The sequence below is a fragment of the Spea bombifrons genome, chromosome 7, assembly GCF_027358695.1.
Source record: "Spea bombifrons isolate aSpeBom1 chromosome 7, aSpeBom1.2.pri, whole genome shotgun sequence".
NCBI classification, from domain to species: Eukaryota; Metazoa; Chordata; class Amphibia; order Anura; family Pelobatidae; genus Spea; species Spea bombifrons.
This window is the reverse complement of record NC_071093.1, coordinates 28,850,054-28,862,346: the sequence shown is the minus strand read 5'-3', so window position 1 is coordinate 28,862,346 and position 12,293 is coordinate 28,850,054. Positions and strand designations below refer to the sequence as shown.

The following is a 12,293-nucleotide window of genomic DNA, read 5'->3' as shown; positions in this document are numbered from 1 at the left end:
CACAGGACTGTTGTGTCCCCTTCCAATATTGCATTTATTATTTGTGCCATTCATGTTTAATTATATAGTTTACCTACAGGCAACATGATTGAATAGCAACTATATTTCTTTTCTCTCCTAGCATACCTAGAACAGAGGGTTCGAGGAGACATTAAGAATAGAATAATGAGATGATTTGGCAGCATTGATGATCTAACCTAGATGCATAAACGTTCCCAAAAATTAACTACGTGTAATCCACAGAGACTGACGCTATTAGCCAAAAGTGTATCTCCTGGACTACTCACCACCACTCTTCGCTTTTGCAATCCCTCGGTTAGGAGTGTCAACTCCAACGCATCCCTGGGGACGGGTGGCAGGACCCGCGGCGCCTCTCCAAAGCGTTTCTAGCTTATGCGGCGTCTCCAAAGCGTTTGGACCGTTAATGTTTATCAGCCCTACCTTGGAAGACAGAGTCACTATAATGGGCTGCTCCAGGATGCGCTACGTTTAAGAAATTACCATATTTACTCGATTATAAGACGATCCCCAAAAATTTGAATATTAATTTAGGGGGAAAAAAGTCTGAATATAAGACTACTACCCTCTGGCAGCTTAGGCCTAAATGTATGGATGCTGCCACGGTAACTCAGTGATTGATCAGTCTGCGTGTGCGTATGCTGCAACCATGTAACTGGCTACTGTAGGGTTCTCCTGACTGCTGTAGAGGTGATTGCTATGCAGGGGACCACAAACAGGTCCCCCTGTGCTAATAGAGATCCCGATGTTTAAAGAAAAAGAAAAATTTAAATATTTACCATTTGATTTAGAAAACAGGAGACGGAAGTCTCAGTTGGGAGTTGTCCCCTGAAGATGGGGAGATTTGACAGCTTTTGATGCTAGTGCCTTAGTCCAAGTAATACACACCATACATTTTTCCTAAAATCTAGAATGTGTAATTTATTCGTAATTGTTGTGTTCTGTGTTGTATTCTTCTTGTTAAGCCATGGTAACAGTTCTGAACTTGTGTGTCCTCTCTTATGTACCAGGGGTTTCTGGAATTCTGTTTCTGGGTAAAATCTCCTCCTGGAAAAGCTAAAATTCTTTTTAAGAAGATATTTAGCTCTCCTGCATACTGAAACCCCCCCCCCCCCATGCCCTAGCAACGTTATAGGCCCCAGTGTTAAAAAGTTGTGTTAGCCTTTAAATAGTTACCCTATGAATCTTGCTAGGAGGATTGTATGGTACTGTTTAGCAGTAAATCTCCTACTGCTTTCTTCTGCTGTGTAACAGCTGGCTAACAGCTGTGGTACCCATCAACCAAGTGAGCCAAGGTGGTACCAGATAAATTGCTGCACACTTCTTTCTGCTCTATATTATGTTTATGTTCTTTTTTTCCTGCTGCTGTTCTAAAATTGCAATTGTATTATAGTGCATTTTCATTAACTCCCAGGGGTGGTGTTAAAAACAGTATGAATTCTTACTGTTATGTTAACACTCATCTGACAATAATCAAACAATAAAATAGGCTTAAAAACAAAGTAGCATAATGTGGTGGGGAGATACCTTGGATGAGATTTTCTTTTCAATGGCTATTTGCAACTCTTGTAACTATTTGGTGAAGCTAAGTTCAGAGGTGGATCAGTACTGCTGAGATGGCAGCACGGCCCATGCATATTTTCTTTACTTTGAGTGTTCCAAATTACCTTTTGTTTTTGGCTAAGTTTGCAAAGCTTTTAAGTCTGTTTCTAACCAATAATGCCTTACTTGATTAGCGGGCACAGAAGTCTGGCTGTGCTTCAGCACAATATTGTTTAACAGTATTATGTGCTGCTTGATTTTAACAGAGTTAGTAGTTCAAAATCCCTATTGAAGTATAGGTTGCCTTAAGCCTAAAGATCCAGTTGGTTAAATGACACCCTATCTGTTAAAATGCGCCTTTCACAGGTAGACAATCCTGCTTCTCCTTTCAAATGGATTTCATCAGTCATGGAAATATTAACTTTTTAATCTTTTAAAAAAAAAAAAAAGTCCATGTGTGTCCTTAATACCGTATGTGCTCGAATATAAGACAAAATGCTTGTCTTATATTTGAGGTCATCTTATAATCAGACCTCAATTAGAGGTCTCACTACAAGACAAAGATCCAGATCCCCTGCATCGCTGGATCCTGCTCTCTAGCAGCCGGTGAACATCTGCACCGTGCACGTAGACAATCTCCGCTGCTGCCGGCACTTCTCCCGGGGCTTCTATGACAGAGCGTCGGCGTGACATGATCACTCTCTCTTACACTCTAATTATCTCTCCATGTCTTCCTACATTCTCCTCAACCGTTTCAGTGTCCGTCTGCTTTTCCGAATCTCCACCTATATCTTCCCTCTTCTTTTTCTTCTTGACAGTAGAACAAGAAGCAGAGCTGCGAGAAAGACAACTGCATGAAAGTGTTTGGTGGAGAAGGTAGAGAGAAAGTGTGAGAGTGGGGGGAAAAAAAACGAAATGCAAGTGAAAATTCGTAAACCCTGATTGGCGAAAAAGAGGAAAATCTAATTCCCCATCATTTTTATACATTGCATTGTACATTTCAAAGTTAAGCTTCTGTGGTGGAAGATACTAAATGTAACATTATTTTCCTCTGCAACTTTGAACATCCGAACACAATGAAGCTAACTTAAGTAGTTAATGACTTGTATGATTACGTCTCTGTACAGAAACCTTTAACTATAGAAGTAGCGGAATCATGCTAGTATATTTGAAGCTCTTGGTAAATAAAGGAACAATTGCGTGGGAACTAATTTCCAAGAACTCTTTACTTTGTACCCAACATCCTAACCTTTGCTGACTGTGCCCTCTGACATTCTGGAACTGCAGATGGATGAATTTTGTGAATGCAATGGTTTCATGCTGAAAGTCATGTATAACCAAACAATATTTGAATTGTTGCTGAGCATGACCCAGCGCTATTCATCGCTCTTTTAGTTTAGAACTGGCCAAGTTTCAGTTGCCTTCTGTGGTATTGACGTATTTTGTGCACCTAACCAAAACCATTTGGTAGTATGTTTACAGTACTGGCTCTCAAACCTAGACTCATACAAATAAAAGGTGAGGATGACCTTGCTCAAAACTACATTACAACTCTTATAGAAACAAAAAATACAGCGCTTAATATTACCCAAAAGAAAAAAAACACACAGACCGGGGGGGGGTTCATGATCAAGAGCCAAACCCACACAACCAATAAGTGGAAAAAAATGAAATAATCAATAATAATTACCAATCTTTTGTGTTTAAATAAAAAAAGTGTATATATACAATAAACTGGTATCATAACCAATAAATGACAAGGCTGCTAGTCTTGAATAGTACACGTTCTCCAACAGGTAGAGAGCCTACAAATATAAACACAAACTGAAAACAAGAGACAGCGCTTGGATAACTGTAAAAACAATATGTTTAATACAAAGACAAAGAAATATGCAATACATTAAATAAAAGAAATAGAGACAAATATATAAAAGACAAATACATAAAACACAAGCAGTAGAGTGATGTTCAGCCTGCCTCACTAGGGGTTAAAACAATGAATATACAGGGAGAACCAAATAAATAAATATACTGTATATAGCTAAAAGAAAAACACTTACCACTGGTAATGACTGTGCCTGGCCAGGCTTGCGCCCCCCCCCCCCCCAAAAAGCAGGACGTATTTCGTTTGCACTTCCTCAGCTGCAATGGGCACACCTTGTACATTACAACTATTGTCATGGGTGCTCTACTTGTTATGTCCTGCTCACCCTCTGCACGGTGCTACAGAGTATATATGTTTGCTTATGTCAATCCAGAAGACTTGGATTTAGGGTCAAAAATACATTTTAAATAAAAAAAAAAAAAAAAATCACACCGTTTTTCCCCCTTCACGTGCAGAGTTTGTATGAAAATCTGAAGACCCTATTGCATCTACCCATTTACTTGTAAGCCATTACAACAGGAGAGAGTCAAAATTAAAACCTGTAAAAAAGATTTATAATATACATTGTTGACCTACTGGTATAGAAGGCAAAGAGGACCTTCCTCTTGCAGTCTCACAATCTCGTAGACCTGTAATGAAGCAAATACAAATGTCCTTCTGCTACAAGAACCTGTCTCCAGAATTATGTGGCCATCATTTAACTGTACGCATTGTATTTTCTAATAACCCCAAAGCAACCGTTTCATCGATGTCCACAGAAGCGCATTGAATAAGGCTAGTTTCACTGATTGGCTATAATAATAATGTTCATTATTCTTTCAACTTGAAACAAATGTACTTGCTTCTGTAATTACAGTTGACATTATTCTATACATAATGTCTTTTCCCCAAAAATAATTCCTTTGCAAAGTTAATGATATTCATAAATCACCCTGCAAAAGCACACATTACATATCAGATTAAAGTAATTCATCACAGGAGAAAAAGTCTGTTCTCACCAGCTTTTAAGGAAGTTACTCCGTTTTAATCGTATTTTTCATATGATTTTAATGAGTTAAGTTTATCAGTAAGTCATCCAATACTGAAAGGCTTTGTATATGTGACTTTGGAATGAGACATTCCAACGGACCTCGTGTTTTAGCATCTCCATGAGACTCGATCTCCAGGTGTGTGAACTTGGACGGCAGGCTCCTTAGGATAAGGTACTGGAGAAGGCTTTCTCCAGCATATCTAAAATTAGCAAAAAAGGCTGGTTTCTAAAATTCACTTAAATTCTGGATGGCTTTGTAGATAATATGGTGACGGGTTAGGCTTTGTTTTTCTTTGAAGGAGATACTGGTTTTATGTGCGAGGGTTGTGGGGGTGTTTACGATTACAGTCTGCCCTCGTGTGTAGATAATAGTTCTTAATAACCCACATGAGGTTCAGGAACTCCTTTCTGTGTCGGGAGTGATGAGCTCCAAGCCCATTTGCTTGTTGCGCTCGGCATCTGGTTGTTTTAATGGTTACAAAAGCTCATAGTACACAGCCATATTATTATTGAGATGGGATTTAGCTTCCGAGCGTTTCACTCACCTACGGCGTTCAGTTTTAGTCGCTGCGGTATGACTGTTTCTTCCACATAGCCAGCCTGTTAATTAAAATGATGCAGTCCTGGACTGCATGGAAATTATTGTTGTGCTGCACAGTGAATTTATTCATATGACCCGGAGTTGATTTGTTATCGTATAATAAATGATATAAGAATATTCTTATAAAATCTTGTATAATAGGGATTTAGGAGGGTGGGAGTAATGATATATCTTACGTTATTGTATGCAAAATAAAATGAAATAAAGATTTATATAAATGAATCCTCTTTTATGACTATCTATATTAAAGATTATGCGGCTGCAATTATGTCAACATCACGTGCTTTGATATGGCAATCTCGGCATGGGTTCCGTTTACGTAATACCTTTCATCTTCGGCTTCTGTGTACACTGGCGAGTGTTATTTTCAGGTTATTTATAGAGTGCTGGTTGCCACAGACAATGGAGGGCCTATTTTGCAGGTAATTGATCTGTGTAGAGTGGGATTAGATAGCAGTTGTTACCAAGATCCACCTCCTCATTTCTAAAAATGGGACTATGAGGAGAGCAGCTGCTGTTGAATTGGAGGGAAATGCTCCTCGCAGCTGTTAATCTCGAGCGGTGCACGGAGAACTAACTGGAGTGACCCCGCAGCTGCCTTCTATTGCCTCTATGCAGCGGCAGGGGCAATGTAAACTACCTGCTCGGGTGCCCACATGCCTTTAACTCTCGCACTGCTGACTGTGGTAGCGCCCGCTTCATCACTCCGCTGGCGAACTGTGTTTTAGCTTTGTATGTATTATCTTTGTAGAGTACCTGTTTAATTTACTCCACCGCTGGGGCCATTTATGTCTGGCTGGAATATTTTTTTGCTTCTTTACTTTAATGAATACAAACATAGTACACAAGAATTTGAAAACTAACATCACCAGTCTGTCATTCTCTCTTATGGTACCTGAGAGCATATTTTATTAGCTTTGACACTTGTGTCTGCAAAGCTTCATTGTGATTAAATGGAAGTGTGTGTGTGTGTGGAGCGGCTGTCTCTGGTGTAGTGTGTATCATTGGTTGTGTGGGTATATGGAGCGGCTGTCACTGGGGTAGTGTGCATCATTTTTTGTGGGTGTGTGTATGGAGTGTCTGTCACTGGGGTAGTGTGTATCATTGGTTGTGTGTGCATGGTGCTGCTGTCACTGGGGTAGTGTGTGTGTGTCATTTGTTGTGTGTGTGCATGGAGCGGCTGTCACTGGGGTAGTGTGTATCTATCATTGGTTGTGTGTGTGCATGGAGCGGCTGTCTGTGGGGTAGTGTGTATCATTGGTTGTGTGTGTGCATGGAGCGGCTGTCTCTGGGGTAGTGTGTATCATTGATTGTGTGTGCATGGAGCGGCTGTCTCTGGGGTAGTGTGCATCATTGGTTGTGTGTGTGCATGGAGTGGCTGTCTCTGGGGTAGTGTGTATCATTGGTTGTGTGTGTGTGTGCATGGAGCGGCTGTCACTGGGGTAGTGTGTATCTATCATTGGTTGTGTTCATGGAGCGGCTGTCTGTGGGATAGTGTGTATCTATCATTGGCTGTGTGTGTGTGTGCATGGAGCTGCTGTCACTGGGGTAGTGTGTATCATTGGTTGTGTGTGTGTGTGTGTGTATGGAGCAGCTGCCTCTGGGGTAGTGTGTATCATTGGTTGTGTGTGTGCATGGAGCGGCTGTCTCTGGGGTAGTGTGTATCATTGGTTGTGTGTGTGCATGGAGCGGCTGTCTCTGGGGTAGTGTGTATCACTGGTTTAGTAAGCTCTCCATTTCCTTAGTCTGCCTCATGCAGTAACTGTAGCACATTCTGCCGCTGACACCTCGGTTGTTAGAGCCGTGCGCTCAGCTCTGTCCAGCCCTCCTCATTCATCCAGCAAATCACACAGCGCTGTGTTCAGAAACATACAAAGCTCTACTCTGCAGCACAGCAGACAGCAAGAGACAGCGCTGTGCATACACAGATTTATTCTAACCTTGGTGCGCGATATGCTCTGAGCTCAGGGCTTTACATATCGGCTTTTTCTCCTATTCCTTGAGCTGAATTATGAGAAGACGGCTATAGTGCAAGTACACACTTTTGTAAGTGAAACCTGCTGTGTTGTCACTGTACACCGAATGAGACTTGCAGTGAATGCTTTAATATGAAGAAACTCTAGCGTGAAGTGATGATAGCTGTGTGTGTGAATGAAAGATGTGGTCTATAGCTTCCATATCTGTGCATGTAATGTAAATTGTCTCTGTAAGCCCATCACTTAAAAATAGAATAATCGTTATGCGATTACTGAGTGTCCTATAACTTCGCCTTCTGACTAGTAACCATTGTGTCCATATTGGGGAACATTAGTGATATTATGATCAGGGCACAGCTACAAAACGCCTTTTTCCAGAAGGCATGTGGATGACTGCAGCTGAGAGAATGGGAATAAGCTTTATAAGTGGGAATAATTGGTTAGTCTTCAGTTGTTTTTTGTCTTTTAAGGTAATGACACTATTGTTTGGCACGAAATGTGGATATGTGTTTATGTATATATGCATATAGACACCCACATAGCCTTATTTCTATGTTGTTGTGGGGTCACTGTACAGTATTTAAGGCTCTTTGTTGCCCTGGGCTGGACAGAGTACTTTGTAATTTGAGTCACTCAGATGTTTAACACGTTTGCTTTATTACATGAAACCTAACTCTAACCTCAGGGATTTTTCTACATCTGTACGGAGTGGTTTATTTTGTGACTGAGGCATGAGTTGGGAGTGGGACGGGTAGAATGGATTTATTGCATCCAGTATCGGGATCAGGTGTGTGCTAGTTCTGTATTTGTGGAGAAGATATCCCTAGCAATGAGTGAATCATTACTGGTTATCTTCACTGGAGCAGAGCTTTGGATATCGAATATGCAGAGCACTAAAGCAGCCATGTCAATAAACCACGCTCCTGATTCCTCTCTGAATGTTGAGGTGCGTTTCTACCTACTCTCCCTGCGTGACGGTGAAGAGGTTAAAGTAGTTTCTCTGCCCACTCTATACATTGTCAGGGATCCTGACCAAAACAGTGCGATAATTGCTTTAAGAGCCTCTGCTCGCTTATGTGATGCACTTAGTAAGTGTATGACTGATAGTATGTGTTCGTACACGTGTATGGATACTTTGAAAGTGTTCATTTGGATTTCTGCTTGTCTTGCAATGATTTCTACCTCGTTTCCAAAGATATCCCGTAGCCGAGTGCTGCAGCAGTGCATGCTTGTTTTAAACTGTGATGGGTTAAGCTTAATTCCTGGCAGCTTGGGGTGGTGGGGGGGGGGTTGATGGGGCTATATTTTTCCCATGGAAGGAAATCTAAGCCATGGACCTTTCTCTCATCCCTCCCCACTCTCTTGCTAATGGGGGATATAAATGTTTTAGTAGGTTTGATGTGTTGGTTCCAGTTCCACCTCCCTCCCTGGTTGCTGATTAATTGGTATGATTCCACCAAGCATTTGCTCCTTGTGCTCCGTACAATGCTTACAAGTCTCCTCTGTTACAAAGGTGCAGCCTGCAACCCACTGTTTCACTATAACTCCCAGCACCCTCAGATAACCAGCTGCTGGCTTCATACACCTTTTCCCCACTGTTTGCTGGTGGCTCTAGTGTTTATTTACTAAAGGGTTAGTTTGTGGCGACTTTCAATAGATTTAACAAAAATGTTTTAACCCTTTGTATTATGAAGGGATAAACCAATACACCTTCCCTTTCGCCGATTTACCCATGGGTTATTATAAGAAAAAATGGCCCTTCAGAAGACGCTTATGGGCATTGCAGTTCAGTGTCAGACTGTTTATTGAATGAACCTTCACTTAGGGTTATAGTCAAACAATTGGATGACCCAGCTCTGTTTTAGCTGGACATCAAATAGCCCTCAGAGGTCATGTGACAAATCTTCTCCATTTACCTGCTCTTTGCTGCTGTTGTACAGTGTCGGTGCTTTTTATTCATAGGGTGTTTTCTTTTGTGAGGTTTATAATCTTGAAACATTCTTTATTGAAGATAATAAAGAATTGTCCTTTCGACTTCTAAATACTCCCTCCAAGTGTGCACAAGAGTTGTGACTATTCCTGTTACTCATTCACCATTTTGATGCCTTTCTCTGCTTTTTAAAGGTTTGAGGGCTGTGTATATATGTGTATGTATATATATATATATCTCTTCATTCTTCTAGCAGCTCGGGGTTAAATTACCTAACACTATAGATAATAGTCAGTTTGCTATGTGAATGTTTTGTACAATCTTGTCTGAATAATTGTGTAGTGGCACTGGAAGCTGCTGTATATAATTAGACAATACATTGTTTACTTCTTGTGCTGCCAACACTCCTAATCTGGCCCAAGATTTTGGTATGAATTTTAATCCATCAGATCCTGTCACGAAGCTCTTTCTATTGGATTCTGCCATGTTTTGTCACGACACAAATATCACAATGTCGTCAGTTCTCACAGAATTCACAACCGCGTTTGCGGTGTCATTTTAATATCATGAATGTTGGAAAATTTAGACTGGAAATCTGCTTGTAATCTATTGTCTCCTTTATAACCAGGGAGATGGTGAACCTTTTTTAAGTGAATGAATTACTGGATATGTCACTGCATTCTACTGGTGCCCAGATGTTCTCAGATGGACAATAAGGTAGCCTATCCTGCAGCACAAAGAACACTCTGTTAATTCCATGCTACTACAATATGACCCGTACCTGTGTCGCCTGTTTCCTATCCCTAACCTTGTGGCCTTTGTGTTGCTTTTAAACTTTTTTACAACCACAGCATCTACTGGAGAGAAACCACAGTGTTTTTTCAGGTCAAGCAACAACATGTCTGTGGTTTATGTGTAAATCATTGAGGCTGAAGCTGCCGTTTACCAGCATTGTGCAGCAGAGATGTGACACCAGCTCCTTTTGTCTCAGGACATTGGTTTCTGGTGAAGTATAAGGGTACATCAACCAAGTTTGCAATTATGGGTTTTGGGGTCCATTCATTTCTTATTTACCAGGCTAGTTATATGACTGTGGTTGAACCACAACATACATACCCTACATGTAACATTTTATTACCTTGTCTGAGAGAGAAATAAAAAGCCCCTTTAGATGACTGCACTGGACCATTTATTTAGCCCATGTTCTTGTTTAATGTAGGTAACCTGGGTCAGGTTTATGAGCCACGGAACATATCGGGGGCGTACCATGCTTTGGAAGTATGCATTTTCCGTACTATGAATCATTACATGTATAAAGCGCCTGCAGATTCTATAGCATTTTATGGACTCTCATGGGTGTTCAGGACTGGTGAATATTGATTTAGAATTCCTGTTTGCTTTCTCTAAATGCGTCCCTAGTGACTAGTGTTTATGTCATTGAGTCTTTAACTCATATAGTGACTACATTTAAATGGTCACTATAGCAACCAATGGAAAGTCCCTGTTCATTCTCTACATTTAGAAATGCCCTTCAGACGAACAATGTTGTTTTCTTTGTTACTTGCGAGGAGCATCAGTGTTGTGAGCAGAGATATGGGTCATGTTCCCGATTGTCATTGTTGATCTCCTAGTTTTTTTTCCCCAGTCTGTAAGTGAGTTGATTGACTGACTGAGCTCAGAATCACAGTTCAGCGCTTTTTATACCACAATGCTTGGGAATATGCGTGTCAGTGTTAAGCACGAGGGTGCTTTTGTACATCTTCCTTATTTGTCTGATTTCTCTACTAAAATTAAAACGAGTCTCTCTTTTTCAAGTCCATATTTTCTTTCTGAAGTGTGTGAGCAGCCAGAAGGAAAGTCTCTGGAAAAAGTAAGGCTGTGGAGCTTTGGTGATGGCGAGGATGGTGTGGTGTCAGTGTGTGTATTTGTACTAGTGTTTGTGGGTCCGGACCTTCAGCTTATATACGAACCACCATGCTAGCAAGTTGGACTACACTGGTTTAATGAAATCACAATAATATCTGAGAGTATGACAGCTGCAGTTTGTGTGTTAATGTTAAATAATGCCGTCGGAGCATAAAAATCAGAGACGAGGGATTTCTTAGTATTTCATTCTAAATGTAACAAAGTAGCAGGAAATGCAAGCAGGATACTGAGTTATATAGTTGATGGCAAGGGAGAGGGAGGTAGTTATGCCACTTAACTGATCTCTCACCAGACCTTGCATCATAATGTGTACAGTCCTGGAGACCCCATATCATAGTCTGTTGAACGATTTACAATGTGAAGTTTGTCAGAAAATAATAAAGGGTCTCATCATGTATAGCTTTGAGAAGACAGTGGATGTGGTATAAAAATGTAAAGACTTAACATGATTAAAGAAAATACAAGAGATAAGTATATTTCAAAGGACATGAAGTGTCACGACAAGACGCAAGAGACAAAAAAACCAAACAGGGTCAAAAGCTTCACATAGAGGGTGACAGTTAAGTAGAACAGCCTTCCAGCAGAAGTGGTAAAGCTTAATAACATTTCAGGAATTATAACATGCAAGAGACGAGACCAAGGACCAAATAAGGCTTGGGGTTTTTCCAGCAGAAGGAGACTAGCAGAGTAGATGGGCTCGGATCAGTAGTCTACTTCCATTCTTCTATGTCAGTACTTCTTAGTTGGTCAACCGTCTCAAGCGCTAAAAGGAATAGTAAATTATCTTGCAGTCCTGTATTCTAAAATGTTAACTGTCGTTTTAACCTTTTTTGTGTGTGTGTGTGTTTTTTTTTTATATATATATATATATATGTGTGTATTATATGCAATCTGTATAACTGTGAGAAATACATATATGTGTAATAAATTCTGAGTGTCAGTTCCCTGCGCCATATTCCAGTAAAAGCTATGAATTCTGAGGCTCTCTGCTCGCGTCACTCATGCCCACATGCAAGAGAAGGTTTTCCTGGTCAGGAATGCTGGGCCCCCCATTAAGTGGCTCAGTGTGCTCATTTCAAATACATCTCTTGTGGAATTTTCTGGTGGTCCCAGATAAATAGCCGGGAGGAAATGTGTGTGGTTTTCACAGCAAAGCGTAACCTTCCTGTCTTCTCGTCTGCCTGGCTCACTCAAGCCCAGGGTCTGGCTGGGAGATACGGATCACTGCCATGTAACGACTTCCTCTCCTTTCTCAATCTGCAGTGCTTATTAATCACAAGCAATGGTTTCTCGACTGCCTCTAGAAAGAGAGAGAGAAAATTTGGTAAATATAATACCTTTTTGGCTAACTGATGTATAATGGGTTGCAAGGTTTTGTGACTATG

The 12,293-nt window shown here is 40.7% G+C and overlaps 1 protein-coding gene and 1 long non-coding RNA gene across 3 annotated transcripts in view; both read left to right on the top strand.

The window, feature by feature from the left end:
• Positions 1–12,293, top strand: part of HDAC4 (histone deacetylase 4) — a 90,804-nt gene that overhangs the window by 32,859 nt on the left and 45,652 nt on the right. The window contains exon 1 of one of the 2 annotated variants that reach the window (XM_053472214.1): positions 6,988–7,122. The exons of the other annotated variant lie outside the window; for it this stretch is intronic. The gene's annotated coding sequence lies outside the window, so the exon portion shown is untranslated. Of the gene's footprint in view, positions 1–6,987; positions 7,123–12,293 lie in introns of those variants that run through there. 2 annotated transcript variants of the gene reach the window in all.
• Positions 2,594–3,474, top strand: LOC128502400 (uncharacterized). Its single transcript, XR_008355105.1, has 2 exons — positions 2,594–3,276; positions 3,322–3,474. It is a non-coding gene; the product is annotated as an uncharacterized LOC128502400 (long non-coding RNA).